General features: G+C 36.7%; 1 protein-coding gene across 1 annotated transcript in view; it reads left to right on the top strand.

Moving 5' to 3' along the window:
* gna12a (guanine nucleotide binding protein (G protein) alpha 12a) overlaps positions 1-18,305 on the top strand; it is a 41,906-nt gene that overhangs the window by 18,007 nt on the left and 5,594 nt on the right. The gene's annotated exons all lie outside the window — the stretch shown is intronic.

Raw genomic sequence — 18,305 nt, 5'->3', positions numbered from 1 at the left:
TTTTGGAAAAACACTTTGTGTATCCAACCAACTGCATCTTTTTAAACTTTTTGAACTCATGGTATGTCACACTCTTCCTAATTCATGAGCTCACATATGCCCATGATTAGCTAGTGTTAATAAAATTATCAGGGGAAAGAGAGTATGTCTTCCCCACCTATTTTAAACAGAAAAAAACAGCCCATCGTGATGGTCTTGGACTTTCCTTGTCCCCTGCTTTCTCCTCTCATGTTGTTGTAGTGTATCAGAGAATCCCTTTTATTGTTTTTAAACAAATGCTTATTTTAAAAAGGCACTGACAGTCCATGAGAAAATGAAACTTGCCTTCTGCCTGTAACCCTATCTAAAGTAAAATATCCCATTTGTGGCACTATTGCATAGAGTTCATAAGCTTAGGGAAAAATTGTTCTGAAATTACAGTTTTCCTTTTCACTTTCTATCACTTCTTATTAGGGCAGAATGGCTTGTCTTGTCACAGTTCACAAGCATTACATATCATTCCACTGTTGAGTATGAAAGAAATTCAAAGCCAAGGCTTGATTGAACATCTTTAAAACAGTGGAAAACTTTCATTAAAACATACCCTTAGACGAACAGATCTTATTTATTTCCCTAGACAACTAAAATCATTAGACTCCACACATTTCCAAGAAAAGTATTCTTGTATATTATGATTGGAGGTGAGTGCTGCTTTGCTTAAAAGCTTTAGAGAGTTCATGGACAGGAAGTCTGTAATTGTGCTTTGTTGAAAGTTGACATTGCCACCTCCAGAAAACCACATTGGCTTGCAGCCATTGTGCAGACTAGTGAACAAATCTGTCTGCTTCTCTAGTCAGACTTGAGTCAGAGTCCTGATTCATTTTACTAACATACAGTAATATTCCTTTCAGCCAAATGTACTGTCACTGCTTCCAGTTAAAACCTGCTTTCTGTCACTTCACTCACTCATTCATTATTTACTATATAGAGCTTTATTTAAAAAAATAAATGTTCAGATCTAGTGTTTTGTGGAGCCGAGGTGCTGTAACAGATGCCATCACACATTGATAAGCTGAATAAGCTATTTAAGCTCGAGAGGTTTGAGAAAAAAAAGCTTCTTCATTATAGGCAGCTTCTCAGTATGGAAATGACCTAGCTATCTAGCATTGCCTAGCAAGGTTCCCTTATGTAGAGTTTAGGCAAGTAAGGTTTCTATCTAGCAAGCTCTGCTTTTAAGATTTTTTGTTAACATGACAAGTTCACTGTCATAGTTAGCTACTTAGCTAAAGGGAAATGTGCACTACAAAGACATTTCTGAACATCTCCAGTAACCAGTTCTGAACTATTCTGGCTTAGAAAAAATGTGCAGTTTGATAATATTTGGTAAAAAGCAGGGTATTCATGAACACTTTCATGAACAATTTTCCTTATGACGCGTGAAGTGAAGATAATATTGTTGACGATTGAGCTTTGATAACCAGACTTTAATGATATGTAAAAAACAAACTTCTGGCTTCTAGCTTTCTTCATGATGAATAATACATTATAATGCCTGCTGGCAGCTTGAATAAAGAAAGAAATAAAGGAAGTACTATTTAAGCAAATGACTTGCTAATTCCCATTGATTTAAAGATGAGGAGGTGGATAGAGGTTTCCTTCTCCACACTACTCATCTGTTTTAATCTAGGTATATTTATTAAATGAGTCATGCAACACTTAAAGCTGTCTTTCGAGAACATTTTTGTGATCAGGATTCATATAAAGAGAGTCGAGGGTCTCAGCTTGGTTGATAATCACCCACTAGGTGTACTATAACTGTCTCACTTCTTACTAAACAACGATGAATTGATACTTGTGAAGTGTAAGTAAACATCGATATTGACGAAAGCAGGAATATATGCCAACAAAAGCAGCCATGAAGACACAATACAGAGCTAATAAAAGACAGACAGAGGAGTGTTAGAAGAGTACAAGACCTTAGTTTAAACACAGAGGCTTTTCAAAGTGACAATCCAACGAGGTTTATCCTGTCTTCACATTGTTCCTGAAAGCATTAGTTTTTATTATCAGAGTAAACCCCACTGCCCATCTAAATAGAGCCTGCAGCTTACAAAAGCATTCCATCACCAGTAAAGTTAACACAGGTACAAAGTTGAGGCACTGGAGTTTTACTCAACCTCGAGAAGACCCAAAGAAAACTAAAATCCTTTTTTTTTTTCTTTTTTTTTTTTTTTCTAAATATGTAACCCAAGATAAATACATCCACTACTCCTTATTGTCAGCCAACATTCCAGTAAGAAGATCAAGACCATGAGGATGTGGCTGAAAATATTACCACTTAGAAAAAAATCTAAAAATATTTATTTTTATTGTCTTCGAATAAACCCCCTGTTGAATTGTACATTGTTATACACTGACAACAAACTTGTTTGGACCAAAAGTCCATTAGAGACTTGGCAGTCATATAAACAGATCTCAGATCACATATGTAAGTCAAAACATTAAAAAAATATCTCAGAAACTATTATGTACATCTGAGGAATTGTTACTTCAAACAAAAAAAAAAAATTAAAACCTCAAAACATCTAATTAAAAAATGGGAAATAAAATGTGATTAATCGGTTCACTGTATATTGATCAGTTTCTGTATTGACAAGGATATAGAATTTAGAACCACTGTCAAAGATAATATATAATAAATAAATACCTTACTGAGCTCCAAAACAAACCAAATACACCGTTCAGGCGTAACATTGTCATTTTAACATTATGACCAGTGAGTGAACACTGATTATCTCTTCATCCTGACACCTGTTTGGTGGGAGGGGTTTATATTAGGAAGCAAGTGAACATTTCCTCCTAAGAGTTGCAGGAATAATCGGCAAGCGTAAGGATTTGAGCGAGCGTTTTACAAGCGGCAAATTGTGATGGCTAGATGACTGGGTCAGAGCATCTCCAAAACTGCAGCTCTTGAGGAACGTTCCCGATCTGGAATGGTCAGTATCTATCAAACGTTTTCCAAGGAAAGAAGTGGTAAACCGGTAAAAGGGTCATAAGCGGCTGAGGCTCATTGATGTACGTGGGGAGCGAAGGCTGGCCCGTGTGGTCCCATCCAACAGACGAGCTCCTGTAGCTTAAACTGCTGAAGTTAATGCTGTTAATGATCGACGGGTCAGAACTGTTTTGGCAGCAAAAGGTGGACAAACACAATGTTAGGCAAGAGGCTGCGAAAGGGAATACATTTAGTAGAGCAAATGTGATTTACTGATAGTCTGGGATTCCTGCTTTTTCCATAGATGGGACATACAGCTTCTTCTTCATGCCCTATAATTATGCATATAAACACTGCAAAACTACATATACAAAGCTTCCCCCTCCAGCATGTTTAATTTTTTTCCGCAAGAAAATGGATTTGCTGTCAAAAGTGGATTTCTGGTTGCATAAAAGTTACTGTAGTAACCAGTTGGAGAGACGCCTACAGGCTACTTAATAATAGAGGAACTGGTGATTTGCAGCCATAAAATCCTTGCATGTGTGAATGTAGCTTGAGTCTAAAGATTTGGACTAATGTTTCTACTTATAGAAAGAGAGGGTTTGGTTGAAATGGTTGATGTTGTAAGGCGGACGGTCCGAAACAAGTGAATGGATCCTGTTCAATTGAAGTGTGTGTGTGTATGCTGCATTAGAAAACTGAAGCTCTTCTAAATAGCCGTCTGATAACTAGCAGGGTTCGCATTCCAGTTGGTGCACCATGTGAACCACCTCTCAGAGCTCAGTGTCCAGCCAAGAAACTACTGCAACAGAGCATGCTTTAGCCAGTGCTAAATTTGAAGAGACCGTGACAATTAACATTTTAGGTCTTCTCCTTTCGCAGGTTTTTGCTTTTGACTGCCGTGAATAGTTGTTTTTCTGCCTCCTGATTATCCAGCTTTTTACTGCTGCTTCTTCATCTACTACACTTGTGTCATATGCTGGGTGTATTGGAGTTTTTTGGTTTAGGCTTCTGAGGATGTGGTGGAATCTGCTTGAACCGAGTGTGCTGAGTCAATCGCAGCTTGGTTTTAATGCACTCTGTAATTAAAGGAAATCCGTCCTTGAGCATGTGTTCATTTTGAAGTGTGTGTTTATGTGTGGGGTTTGGTGTTTGTGTGTGTAATGAGCAGTTTTTCGGTGAGGCGTAGGATCTGGAAGGACGTCCCTCTGTTCGGTGCCTTCTGCTCGTGACCGAGGTCGTATAAATAATAGGTCATTGTTGCCCTGCTAGGCTTCAGTAAACGCAAGGCCAGGCTGAGGGAAACACACTCCACCCCGGAACACAGCCAGACATATTCAACACGCCATTCTATCTAATCTAATTCATCTTTTTTATCAGATTTCTTTATTTAATTTGGTGAATGAGGTTTTATTGTAAAATTATAGATGTAGTTAATGAATATTGATTAGATGTAGACATTTTTGTCTAGGGCATTTTTGCAAGAATATTTTGTCCACACAAAACTGTTTTTTTTTTTTCAGTATGTCATTATTTGTTTTTGTCTTACAAATGTGCGTACAAATATGTAAAGGTTTAAGTCTTACTCTTCTTCTACTAATGGATTTTTCAAATTTTTAATGGATTTACCCCGATGACAGTCTACAGCATGTCATCGCTTTGTTTTTTTATGCTGTTTTACAGTATGCAATATTGGGGATAAAATTAATGAGCAGTAGCTATTAAGCAAATAACAATATAAATTATATATTTCACCTTTATTTATACATATCTATCTATCTATCTATCTATCTATCTATCTATCTATCTATCTATCTATCTATCTATCTATCTATCTGAGCTGTCAAAATTAACGCATTAATAACAAAGGAATTTTAACTACACAACTTTTATTGTTTGACCATTTTTATAAAAGAAATACAAATTAATTAATGTAAAAGCGGCAAAATGAAAACCTTCAACACAACACACCTTTATTCACAACGTCATTTCTTTACTCTAAAAAATAGAAAACTACAAAATAAAATTCAAGATTCAAATCTCAAATCAAGCACCGATGCGCACATCCGCCAATTTAAACTGTTCGTGTGGAAAAAGCAAAAGTTCTGTTCGGTGTCTTGATGATTTACTTAATTTAAAACACAATAATTACTTTAAACCATTTGCAAGAATATATTTTTTCATGTTTTATGTTAAGTATGCTTTCACTAATAATAAACATACATTTGCATAAAGCATCATATTTGTTGAAAAAGTATTAATTTAAAGTACATTTAGAGTACAAACAGACAAAAAATGTGCGATTAGGTTGCGATTAATCATGAGTTATCGATTGACAGACCTTATATATATATGTGTGTGTGTGTGTGTGTGTGTGTGTGTGTGTGTGTGTGTGTGTGTGTGTGTGTGTGTGTGTGAAAAATATATGTGAATATTCATCAGATATAGATAAGGTCATCCAGGTCATCCAGGGGTATACAAGACCCTAATTATTTCTAAGCTTTCAGCATGTTTGTGCCACATTGTATGCAATTTCATGACTGCAGTCCAGTCTCAAACTAGACTCTAGACTCTAACATCCCAAGAAGCAGTCCAGTCTCAAACTAGACTCTAGACTCTAACATCCCAAGAAGCAGTCCAGTCTCAAACTAGACTCTAGACTCTAACATCCCAAGAAGCAGTCCAGTCTCAAACTAGACTCTAGACTCTAACATCCCAAGAAGCAGTCCAGTCTCAAACTAGACTCTAGACTCTAGACTCTAGCATCCCAAGAAGCTTATAAAGGATTAGGTATATGATTGATATTAAGATTAGTTTGATCAGTTAGATAACAAAGTATCCACTGGTCCTGCTAAATCTTTCAATTGCATTAAGAAATAAAGGAATATTTATGGAGGCTTGTTGCATAGCATAGATATGGGAAGTTCAGGTGTCTCATTTTTATCTATGCAGCTGCCTTGCTAACTGTACAAACTGGCAACATTTTTATTATCATTGTGACTTATTAGCGAATTGATTAATTGTTGTTGATAAACATTTATGGATTCAGTACTTAACGTCTTCTTTGCGGTTTCTGAAGTCAGCACATTTTTGGTGTTTATTTCCAAATTTTCTTTCCAGATGTCTGGATAATGAACTTCCTTGGAAGTCAAAGGATAAGTAGTTTTTCCTGAATTTGCTAGGCTTGTACACTTTCTGATATTTGGACCTTTGGCAGTTTTGTAGCATAACTAAGTAAAATGGGTGTATGTATATGTATATATATATATATATATATATATATATATATATATATATATATATATATATATATATATATATATATATATATACAGTACAGACCAAAAGTTTGGACACACCTTTAAAGAGTTTTCTTTATTTTCTTTGATTACTGCTTTTCACACTCTTGACATTCTCTTGATGAGCTTTAAGAGGTAGTCACCTGAAATGGTCTTCTAACAGTCTTGAAGGAGTTCCCAGAGAGATGCTTGGCATTTGTTGGCCCTTTTGCCTTCATTCACCCCTAAACCGGTGACTGTGGAGGCCAGGTCATCTGGTGCAGCACCCCATCACTCTCCTTCTTGGTCAAATATCCCTTGATGCCTTCAGTGTGACTCTTCAATTTTCATAGTCATGAAAATAAAGAAAACTCTTTGAATGAGAAGGTGTGTCCAAACTTTTGGTCTGTACTGTATATATATATATATATATATATATATATATATATATATATATATATATATATATATATATATATATATATAGAGAGAGAGAGAGAGAGAGAGAGAGAGAGAGAGAGAGAGAGAGAGAGAGAGAGAGAGAGAGAGAGAGAGAGAAGTGTCTGACTTTTCCAGCCATATATCTTTTTTTATCTAACTGTTACCACAAAGTTGGAAGCACAGTACTGTATAGGATGACTTTGGATGCAGTAGCACAAAGAAAGATCCATGAAGATATGGTTTACATGGGTTGGGATAAATTGGAACATTGGATGCACCCAAGTACTTCTTGCCAAGTCTAGGAACCAACTTTACTAATGACCTTGTGGCTAAATCTCTACAACCACTCTACAAAATCTAGTGGAACAAAAGATTGTGGAATGGGATATTTAAAAAGCATTCTATTATACAGTATATATATATATATATATATATATATATATATATATAAATATATATATATATATATATATATATATATATATATATATATATCAGGGCTGTTAAAACGAATGTGTTAATGCAAATCCATTTTAATTGCACTCATTTTATTAACATGCGATTTAAAAAAAATATATATAAATTAATATAGAAGATTTACTCAGATATAAAAAAAAAATTATAATACACTCTAAAGTGTAAAGTTTAAATAATCACTTGTCACTAAATATTTATTTTACTGAAGTCTCAAATCAAGCACCAAAATCCGCCCTGGTGCACACATCCGGCAATTAAAATCGTCCGTGTGGATACATAGTAAAAGTTCAGTTTGGTGTCCTGATGATTTGCGTAATTTAAAACACCATGATTAAAACATTTACAAGAGTATTCTGTCGTCATGCTCTACTAATCTTAATGAGTCACGGATCGGATCATTTTTCGGATCAGCAAAAAAAAAGGAGAGGAGAAGACTAATCTAATTTGCTTTTCATTTATTACAAGAAAACTTACAGCAATGAAATGCTTCCATTAAATATATAGACACCTGACAATAAAATATACAAGACAACAGGGTTTTATTGCAGCTTTGGAATAAAAGTGTAGACCTTAATCCTACAGTACAGTTCATAGTTGTGTTTTTGTGGCCATAAGTTGAAACCTGGTTCTTTCCTTTTTTTCAGGACTGCACTTGTGGTCTGTATTGTTTCATTGCCTTAGGGTGAGGAATATGTTTAAAGGTTGTGCTGCTTTAAATGTGTCTTTTGTTATTTGAACCTTAAATCTTTTATTTTAATTATATATAATTTATTTAGGGATGACTGTGGTACTGCAAGAATGTCTGTAGAGGATTGCTTTGAACTTGTATTAGCAAAACCGGGTTAATATAAGGATTTGACTGATATTTAGGGAGGCTTTAATTAGCCTTTGTTCTGGATGAATGAGCATCGTAATTAATATGCTGAAATAATAATGCTATAGAATACCCCTAGGCGCTTACAAAGCAGTTAATGTTTTACTTTAATGTTTAATATTGTAAACTTGTTAATTTTGATGTCATGTCAGCGTTTATTATCTGTAAATGTAACAATTCTCAATTAGTTGCTTCACAGATCAAGGCTTCCTGGACCAACCCTGAGCTTTTGTGTGTTCTCTTTGTGTCTACGATTCTCCAGTTTCCTTCCATTTTCACCAGAATACACATGTAGCTGATTTGTTTACACTAAATCTCCTGTAGGGTTAAATAAGAGGTGTATCGACTCTCTGTATGGTGCCCAGTAAAGAAAGAACACTTTTCATATTAATAAATGGTGGCTTTACACTTCTGTTTTATTTCAATTGCCCATGTTATATAAAGGCTTCACATCCTGCTTTAGCACTTTTCTCTCTCTTTAGATGAACAGTGGAAGTGACAGGGCAGAATGGCGTGTGACTGTGAAAAGTGTCACTGGAGCTTTAAGCCTAGATCTCTTGCGTGTCATTTGCTATCTGCAGATAGGACAGCCTCTGTCATGAGCCATAAATCTGTGCTTGTTTTAGAGCACTCTTCCGTTCTTGTATCTTTCTGTCCACTCCTATCTAGGTCTTTATATTTTGACTGATTTCTACTCCTGAGCCATCACTGGAACTCGATATGAACCTGGCAATGGCTCATAAATCCCTGGCATCCTCGGACTTGAGATTACGACCTATACTAGTATATTTAGTCCTTTTTTTTTTTTGCAGCTCTCCAAGGTTGAAAGATATTATGAGGCTTGTCACTTACTAGAACATACTATAATCTTATAAACCACTATGAAGAAACTACCTGGATGTTTTGCTATAATGTAGGATTAGATTTATAACTCATACTACATTTCACACATCTATTCATTTGGACTAGTTATGTAACAGACTGTGCACTAATTCCTGACTTGCCGTCTCTTTCAGTGTGTTTCTTTTGATAATAATGTGTACGAATAAAGTTGGGATGCTGTACAACAAGTAAATATAAAGAGTATGCAATGATTTCAAAATGTATATTTAATCGAAAGTAGTCTAAAGACAGCATATCTAATGTTGAATATGAGAAAGCTCCTAGTCAAAGCGCACAGTCGAAAAAACTGTATTGGAAAGACCTGCTCTTTAGACCTTCCAGTGGCACTGCATTAAAAATAGACACAATTCTGTAGTGGAAATTTAGGAACACTTCCGAAAACCATTGTCAGTGAGCACAGTTTGTCACTGCATCTACATATACAAGTAAAACTGTAACTGGGGTGCATTATAACACACATAACATATGTAACTTGCACATCTGTAAGTGCCCCAGTTAACATGGAGTGATGCTTGGGTTTTGGAGATACATTCACTGCCATCCAGGTGATGTCTTTTTATTTTGGAAGGTCTTGCATATTTGTTATATTTTAAAGCAATTATTAATAAATATAAAACTTATTTTTAGGCAATTATAGTTAGTTAATTAAGACCATGTCATGCAACATTTTGCTTGTATTATAACAGCATGGTTCCATTAAAAGAGTCCAGATGCTACACTGGCCTGCTTGCAGTCTAAACCTGTCACCCACTGAAAACTAGTATATTGAAACAAAAATATATTCAAAAGGGAGCCATATAAATATAAAAAAGGGAGCCATGAAATGCTCAAATTCTTTATCAGGCAAGAATGAAAAAAATGTTTTTATTGCTAGTCTACACCAGTTGCTTTTCTCAATTCTCAAACCATTTTGTTAAAAGGGGTGGTGATGCAACATGGTGGTAAACATGCCCCTGTTCCAGATTTTTCCCTTTGAAAAATGTCGCTGGCATCTGGAAAATGAGACAATAATCAAAATACTACTACTACTAATAGTAACAATAATATTTTCTTCTTAATTTTAACATTTGTTTGGATATTTCCTTTGTATTGTTTTTAGTTAAATTGGGCTTAAATAATTTCTAAGTTATTGCGTTCTGTTTTTACACAGTATCCCTTTTTTGGAAGTGAGCTTTTGGATCATTCACTAAATTGAAGTTGCAGTGAATCAGGCGAGATTTCTGAAAGACTTTGTGTAGCATTATAAGTAATCCCACCTGTGAATCCTGTCTGTGGCTTCCTTTGAACATGGACTTCACTTAACCACTCGTTTCATGTTGAGAAGGTGTCCAGGGATAACCCAAGGATTTTCATTTGATATTAAGCTATAAGCTCTTGTGAAGCACATGTCAAGTAGGCTTTATTTTCTCAACAACCGCCCTCACCCTAGGGAGGGGATAAGTAGAAGAGAGGGAGAAAAAAATGTGTGCGTTTCATGGATCTGTGGTTGTTTTGGTGTTGTCAGGAACGTCAGCTTTCGTTGTTTTTGGTGTCTGTTTTTTCTCTTGTTCAGACTTCCTGTCTCTCACTGGGTTTAAATCCAGCCATGAGTGCTTGATTCCAGGCCTGTCTACAGTTAGGCAGGTCTCAGGAGGATAAGATAGAGCTAGGACGTCTGGGAGTAGCAGACTGAAAGAAAAAAGAGAAAAAGTAATGTGACAGAATAGTTTCTGAGACGGGAGGTGCTTCAGGAAAACTGGTTCGGATTTTGTTTTTGTGTTTGAATTAATAGTGTACACTGGTGTAAGGCACACAATACAAATTATTTAAAAACCTATATTTAATTAAAAGTAGAAAAGTACACCATAATAAATTTAAAAATTATTTTCGTACTTTTTGGATGCAAGCAACACATTTAAATAAAATTGGGATGGGGCTATTGGGTGAGACAGCTGCGTTTTCTTACAAGCACCATAACTGGTAATCAAACCAGGTGCATCCCAGTGGGCCAATGGTTGGGAGGTGGTACCAACTCTTATAACACAATATAACAATACATCTTATAACACATACCATATTAGACTTTTTATATTAATCATATATGGCAAACATTATATTTATTCCATTTTCCAAAGATTTGGGGGACAAAGTCTGACTAGTCTTGTAAATTATTTTAAGATAAATTATGGTAACCTCAATTGACTGCCCAATAAGTCTGGATTGCAACAACGGACATGTGCATCATTATAAAAATAAAACAAAAGAGTTCTTCAGTATCTTTTAAATGACCATGCATGTGCTGTAGGGCATTTAGCTAACTTTGAGAGCTCTATTTCTGACCAAAAAAAAATGCATCTGGCTTTGCCACAGAGCTTAATATATTCTAATGTATCGTTTACAAAATCCCTCAAGTCACAGCCTTTTTTAATCAATCAATCATGCTGATCTGGCTGATGTGGCCGACCTCGCCATGCTGCCCTGTGCTTACCCTCTAGCCTCACTCTAAAGTACTCAGTAGTTGCTACCGTTACCACTAGTTTCAAGCACTTATACATAGTTATACAGTATATATACACACAGCATGTGATCATATGTACTGTAGTAACACAGAGTAAAAAACGTGCTGTTTTTGAGGCTAAATAAACATCCCCATTCACTTTTTTTAAGTTTTTTAATTTATTACATCAAAACTATTGAAAGCTTATGATTTATTTGTTTCATTATTTACTTTTTACATACCGGTCAGTGATCATAACACTACTGAATGCCCCACTATGATGATTTGGGAAATGTGTGATAAAGTGTAGCACTGGGGTTTTTTTTTGGCACATGCTGAAATCTAAGCAAAAAGCGTGACTATGTTTAGCTTAGGTAGAGTTGGGTGGTGTGTTTCTGCATTTAGAAGAGAAGTCAAAGAAGTCGTGTTTAAGATCAGAGGTTTTGTGTAAGTGTGTGTTAATGTGTGTGTGTGTTATGTGTATTTGCATGTTGATGGTGAACAGGGCCAGATGGGGCTTCCATAATGAAGCTGTCATGGAAGAGTGCAGGCACTCGAAAAAGTGGACAGATGGAATGACACAGCTGGACAGTAAACCTGTGTGAGCCACAGCCTTTTGGAGAAGTTAAAGTTATACTTCTTGAACTCATAAACTTGAACTTAAAACTTCTATTAGCTTCACCAATAGAAACCAGATGAGGATCTGCCAAAGAAATTCGGTGTCTGCCTGGTCACAGGGTTAATTACTGATTCACTAGTTAATGGCTTACACCTGTGACCAGAATATTCTGTTTTCTAGTCCTGGGTCTGGTAGGGGTTCACAGAAAACAGCTTGCAGCTAGAGGGTGTGCATAATACAACCATCACTCACAAACTTTTGTTTGGTGACCTTTTATCATCTTAATGCTGTACATTTTCCAATAACTGAAATTTCTCAAAACCTCTTAATCCAGCATCAGTGCCTGATCTCACTTTTGCTTTTGAAACGGAATGAACACAAATCTCCACAGCTGTACACCAATATCTAGCACAAATCCTTCCAAAGAGTGGAGCTTATTATAAGAACAAATCTGGAATGCGCAGTTCAACAAGTACATGTGGGTCTGAAGGTCAGGTGTCCACAAACTTTTGGCTATAAAGTGCATACTTGGCTATCTAATATCTAATGTATCACATAATATTGTCGCTTAGAACGAAGTCTAAAAAAATGGTGTGAGAAAGCCAAGAGAAATGCAGATTTTGGGCAGCGCTATCTGTATTGTTTTGATGAGAAATAGCTGGCACAGTCACAGAACATTTGTTCTGTTTCTCCTAACAATACTTTATTCCATCTGTTTTAACACAATTTTGGAACTTCTATCCAGCAGGACTTTGGGAATACCACCACTCCTATCTCAGTAACTTGGCAATAATTTGATCATGTACAATATGTTGCTTTCAAAACATGTCTCAAAACCCAGACACCTTCATAGCTTTCAAAACACTGACTTTTAAGGCAGCATAAACCAAGCTATCTTCATAGCTGCTTTTTGCTTTCAGACTAAAGCTATGTTTGATCAGGCTCCTCCATTGTACTGCCTACAATGAACAATCTGGAGCTCTTTATATGACAGAGGTTTAGGGATTGAAATAAAGAAGTTTGTATACTGCAATTAGTTGCAGATTGATTTCCACAGCTACCAATTAGATTCATCTGATGGTCATTATACTCTGGTTATTTAAACATCACTTCAATTCAGTCTCAGCTTGCGTTTGAGCTTTAACTAGCCATGGTTCATCAGGTCATGTAGGCACTGATTTGACTAGGCCGTAGAGAATCACAGCCAATATTCAAGTCAAGTCAAGTTTATTTCTATAGTGCTTTTCACAACGGACATTATCTCAAAGCACTTTTACAGAATTGAACAGTTAAGGTGAACGATGTGTATTTATCCCTGATGACCAGCCATGGCAACTCAATTAAAAAAGTGTGAATTGAAATTATATTACTCATAATACAACAGTTTTATTACTGTAGCAAAGAATAACTGATATTTCAGTCAACATATTCTTAAATGTTCTGTTTATTTTTAGTGTGCTAAAGAAAATCGATCACAAAACAGCTACACACAGAGCCCATCGACTAGCTGGCTTAGCTAGCTCACATTGATTTGTATTTTGCTGTCTTTCCTTCTTTATCAAAAAATCAAAAAATTATTTGTCACATACACATACATACAGAGTACGACATGCAGTGAAATGCTTATCTTTATCTAATAGGCTTTAATATTTAAAGTTATATATACTTTTATTGAGAATTTTATCATATTTGCAGATGATCATGCTACACTACCATCGTAACTGTTTAGACTTATGTATCATCACACGGAAAATGCCGGATCAGTGGGTTAACAGAAGCCTTTCTCTAAAAGACAAGTAAGTAGAAATCCAACCTTGCAGAACCAGCTATCTTCCAGGACCTATCTTCCCATATCGATACTGCCTAATCTCAGCTCTGGAGATATAACAGAACACTATAGCAGATAGAAGTCTCCAAACATCCTCAACTTTTGTGAAGTATTTCACATCGAATAGTTTTTTTTTGCACAGCTTGTGTAATTGCTTACATATTTCACACATTGTGTTTCAGGCTAAGATATGTTTATAAAACACATCCATTTTCCTTATACAGGTCTGCCATTGTCAAAACATAATATAAAGATGAAAGGCTGAGGTTTACAGTTACAGTAAAATCAACAGGGCTTGGTAGGCCTGGAGAGCTGAGATGTTCTGGAGAAGGTGCCACAACTCCATGTGGGGGATTCATAGGATTTCTTCTCTTATGTCCAAGCCAAACAATTAATCTCACTCCAGGGATCTGGAATTTAAGATTGGTTTCTTTTGCATGAGGATTATTTACATTTACTCGGACGAGAAGCAGAGACATTGGCCTCTGTTCCAGGCCACAGAGGAGGAGTTTCAACAGAGCATTCAATTGCCATATTGTTATTGGTTTAATATTTTTGAATGTCATATCAAACATTAATTGAAGTTGCAGAGAGCAAATCTATTCATTATTCCAGAAAATAGCGTATGTATAAAATTCTCTGGATACGTTTCGAGAGAGTTGCGAGATCATCGATAAGAATCGCAATAATATGATACAATAAGGATCATACAAAAAAAATATATAAAGCAGAAGTTTTCTGCTTTATAGATGTTTTTGACGAGAAATTTGTTGACTCAGAGGTTCGGGTGCAGGTCTTTGTTAGCTCAGCTGGACCCGTATGCATATCAACAATTTATTGAGTTTAGCTAGACTGAATAATTTCAGCATTTTGTTTACAGAAAATAATGAATCATTTACTTGCCCATGATGTCGAACTGAGAAACTGAGTTCTAATATAAATAATGTATAAACGTAGCTTTAAATCGCAAGTGCAAAAGGGCAAGGGCAAGAGCTTGGATATATGCATTTGGACTTTTCTAAACAACTTTTAGGACTATGGGTTTAATTTTATAGCCTAAAAAGTATAGATTGTGTTTGAGATATTGGTTTCTCTATATGCGCGTTCTTACTCATAAAACTATATAGTTATCTTCATCTTTGTTTTTTGTCCTTTTTTTCCCTTTGTTCAGCTCTCAAACTTTGTTCCTTTGGCTGACGTGAATTACCACTGGGGAGGAAGAGGTTATAGCTTCCTCCAACTTGTTTCTTACCAGCTCTCTGCTTGGCTCTGCTTAATCATCCTTTCCCTTTTCTCACTCAAGGAATACCCAAGGGGGATGGCTCGAGCACGCTACGCTAAAGCTGATGACTGTGGCCCATTAGTCCATGGTCATGTGCTTTCCCACACTTGTAGAAAGCTTTTTTGGTAGTGAGGGTTGGGGGAGGCGACAAACTGTTTCTTTTTCTCTCTCTCTTTCTCCCTCTCTTGCTCTCTCGCATGGAGTGGATGAAGGATGGATGTGGTTATATTTTCAAAGCATTAGTACTCCCTCAACAGTGCTTTACACCAATGTTAACGTTTAGGTTTGTGCCCTTCTTGCTGAGAAGTGGACCAGATTTATACATATAGGCACCACGTACCGGAAGTTTCGCCTCAGTGCGCCGCAGGGCCTCGACCTCAGCTAGAGCTCTGAGCTGCGGCTTTAACGTCTGAAGACAGCCCCGGATTTTTTATTATTGCAAGGGAGCAAAGAATGTTTTGATTCTGTGTGCATTTTTCAAGCAAGGGATTGATAAAAGCTACAGGCACTGCTATCAGATATCTGCCCGATTTCCTGTCTGTGTAGGCCCCGATGTTTTGTGTGTGTGTGTGTGTGTGTGTGTGTGTGTGTGTGTGTGTGTGTGTGTGTGTGTGTGTGTGTGTGTGTGTGTGTGTGTGTGTGTGATAGACAGAGAGATAGAGAGATGTTGGGGTGTGGGGTGTTTGGTGTAGGCCTGTAGCTTGTGACTGAAGGGTGGTTCTATCTCATTAATTCTCTGTTTTTACACACAGCTGTTTCCTGTTGGGAATATGATCCAGGTCAGGGTGTGTGACACACACACACACACACACACACACACACACACACACACAAACACACACACACACACACACACACACACACACATATATATGGCTGGCTCTCATAGACAATGGTCAGTGAAATACCAAGGCCACTATCCATACCCAGTGAAAAGAAAAGAACCACAGGAAATACAACTCAACACTAATTTTATTTAGCTTCTGCATTTGCAGCCTGGGTAAAGATTTTGGGAGCTTTTTTATGGGAAACAAGTGGAAATTTCAGAGTTGTGCAACAAAAATGAATCATCAGTAGATAAGTGTTATTAGTTAATTCTGGTGCTGGCACAATAATGTTTATATATTCTATCCCATGAACCTTTACAAACGAGTACAAAAAAAGCGCAGAACGATTGTATTTAATAAGCAAATGCTTGGTTTTGGTTTTGTTCTTTTCTAATTTTGGTTTTTGCTTTTAGGCAGAGTATTGGAGAAGTGTTCAGACAAAGATAGGAACATTATCTTAGTGCAAGACTTTCCAGTCCAAAATTGGACCTTTTTTTTTTACCCCTTTTTTTTCAGAAATGATGGAACTTGTGCAAAGGATAATAAAAGCATGGTTATTTATTTTACTTCGCTGCTGCATGCGACAGTGTATAGGGAGACATTCATTCATTCATTTTCTCCCGCTTATCTGTAATTCGGGTCGCGGGGGCAGCAGTCTAAGCAGGCCCCCGCCTTCGACTGCTGCCCAATCCTCAGAGCACCGTCCCTTACGGTCCCTCCTGCAGGTGGTGAGCCCACAGGAAGTAGGGAGACATGTTTAGGGAAATTATACCAATCTGCTAAAACATTAAACAGTATCTAAGCAGCAGATCCATTACGTCCTGCAATTTGTGAGGTGGAACCTGGATGGATCAGTCCAGCACATCCCACAGATGCTTGATTGAAATGAGATCTGGGAAATACAGCAACCAGTTCAACACTTTGAACTCTTTTATTATGTTCCTCAAAACATTCATTAACCATTTTGCAGTGTAGCAGAGCACAATTATCCTGTTATTGACTTGAAAGAGCATACTTGGTGTGCTTGCCCATTTTTCATGCTTCCAACATATCAGCTTTGAGAACTACATTTTACTCCTATACAGATGCCACTGTAATGCAATAATGCATATTATTCGCTTCAGATTTAAGCAACTGCAGCTGCAACTAACTATTATTTTCATGATCGATTTATCTGGGGATTATTATTATTATTTATTATTTATTTATTTTATTTCGATTATTCGGATTTTAAAAAATTAATTAAGTTCTTGTATATTATATAGTATATTATAACTACCGTATTTTCCGGACTATAAGCCGCTACTTTTTTCCCATGCTTTAAACACGGCGGCTTAAATAACGAAAATAACGAACCAGCTAATTTATGGATTTTTCCTGGGTTTTTCCCGGGTTCACAAGCTTCAAGCCAAAAAACTGAGCCCCATAACATTAGACCAATGAAATTGCCAAACGGGTTCAGGTGAACCAATGAAACTCTTTATATTAAATCAGATGCGCTCCCACTAAATCGGGATGCACCACATCATAAATATGGATGATGTTCCTCTGACGTTTGACCTGCCGCTCACTCGGACTGGCAACAGGAAATGCGAATCATTCGTCACGCTGAAAACAACCAGGCATGAAAAAAACGCACTTTACCTGTGTTCTAAACTACATGGCATCAGGAGAAAAGCTTCCACGATGGTGATTTTTAAACGCACGATGATGCCAAAAGATAAACTCTCGAGAGAAATTGTTGTGAAAGGAAGGAGGAAGACAGTGAACAATGACTTTCTTGGTAGGCTACTGTTTAGATACAAGCCGTGTAACAGACACTGTCTTTTGTTAAAGCCTGTGTAAAGTTAATTAGTTTTAGTGTAGGAACCTGTGGCTTTTAGACAGGTGCGGCGTATTTTTGTTCAAAATAAAAATCTTTGAAAAATTCAGTGGGTGCGGCTTATATATGGGTGCGCTTAATAGTCTGGTAATTACGGTATATAAAATTCTCATATGTGAGCAACAGTACGATTTCATGCAGAGGAAGAGCACCACAGACGTAATATTTGCTTTGAGTATGTTGAAGGAGAAGTATAGAGAAGGTCAGAAGGAGTTGCATTGTGTGCTTGAGGATTTAGAGAAAGTGTACAACGCTTTTAGAGAAGTGTGTGAGGGTGGTGCAGGACATGAGGACAGTGTGAAATGTGCAGTAGGAACAACAGACTGGTTTAAGGTGGAGGTTGGACTGCATCAAGGATCGGCTCTGAGCCTCCCTAGACTATGATGTTTTGCGAAAGATATTGTGATTTGTGGGTTGAGTAGGGAGCAGGTTGAGAAGAGCCTGGAG

This window comes from Silurus aristotelis (assembly GCF_946808225.1).
Source record: "Silurus aristotelis genome assembly, chromosome: 21".
NCBI lineage: Eukaryota > Metazoa > Chordata > Actinopteri > Siluriformes > Siluridae > Silurus > Silurus aristotelis.
The sequence above is the reverse complement of the archived record's forward strand: the minus strand, read 5'-3'. Positions and strand labels throughout refer to the sequence as shown.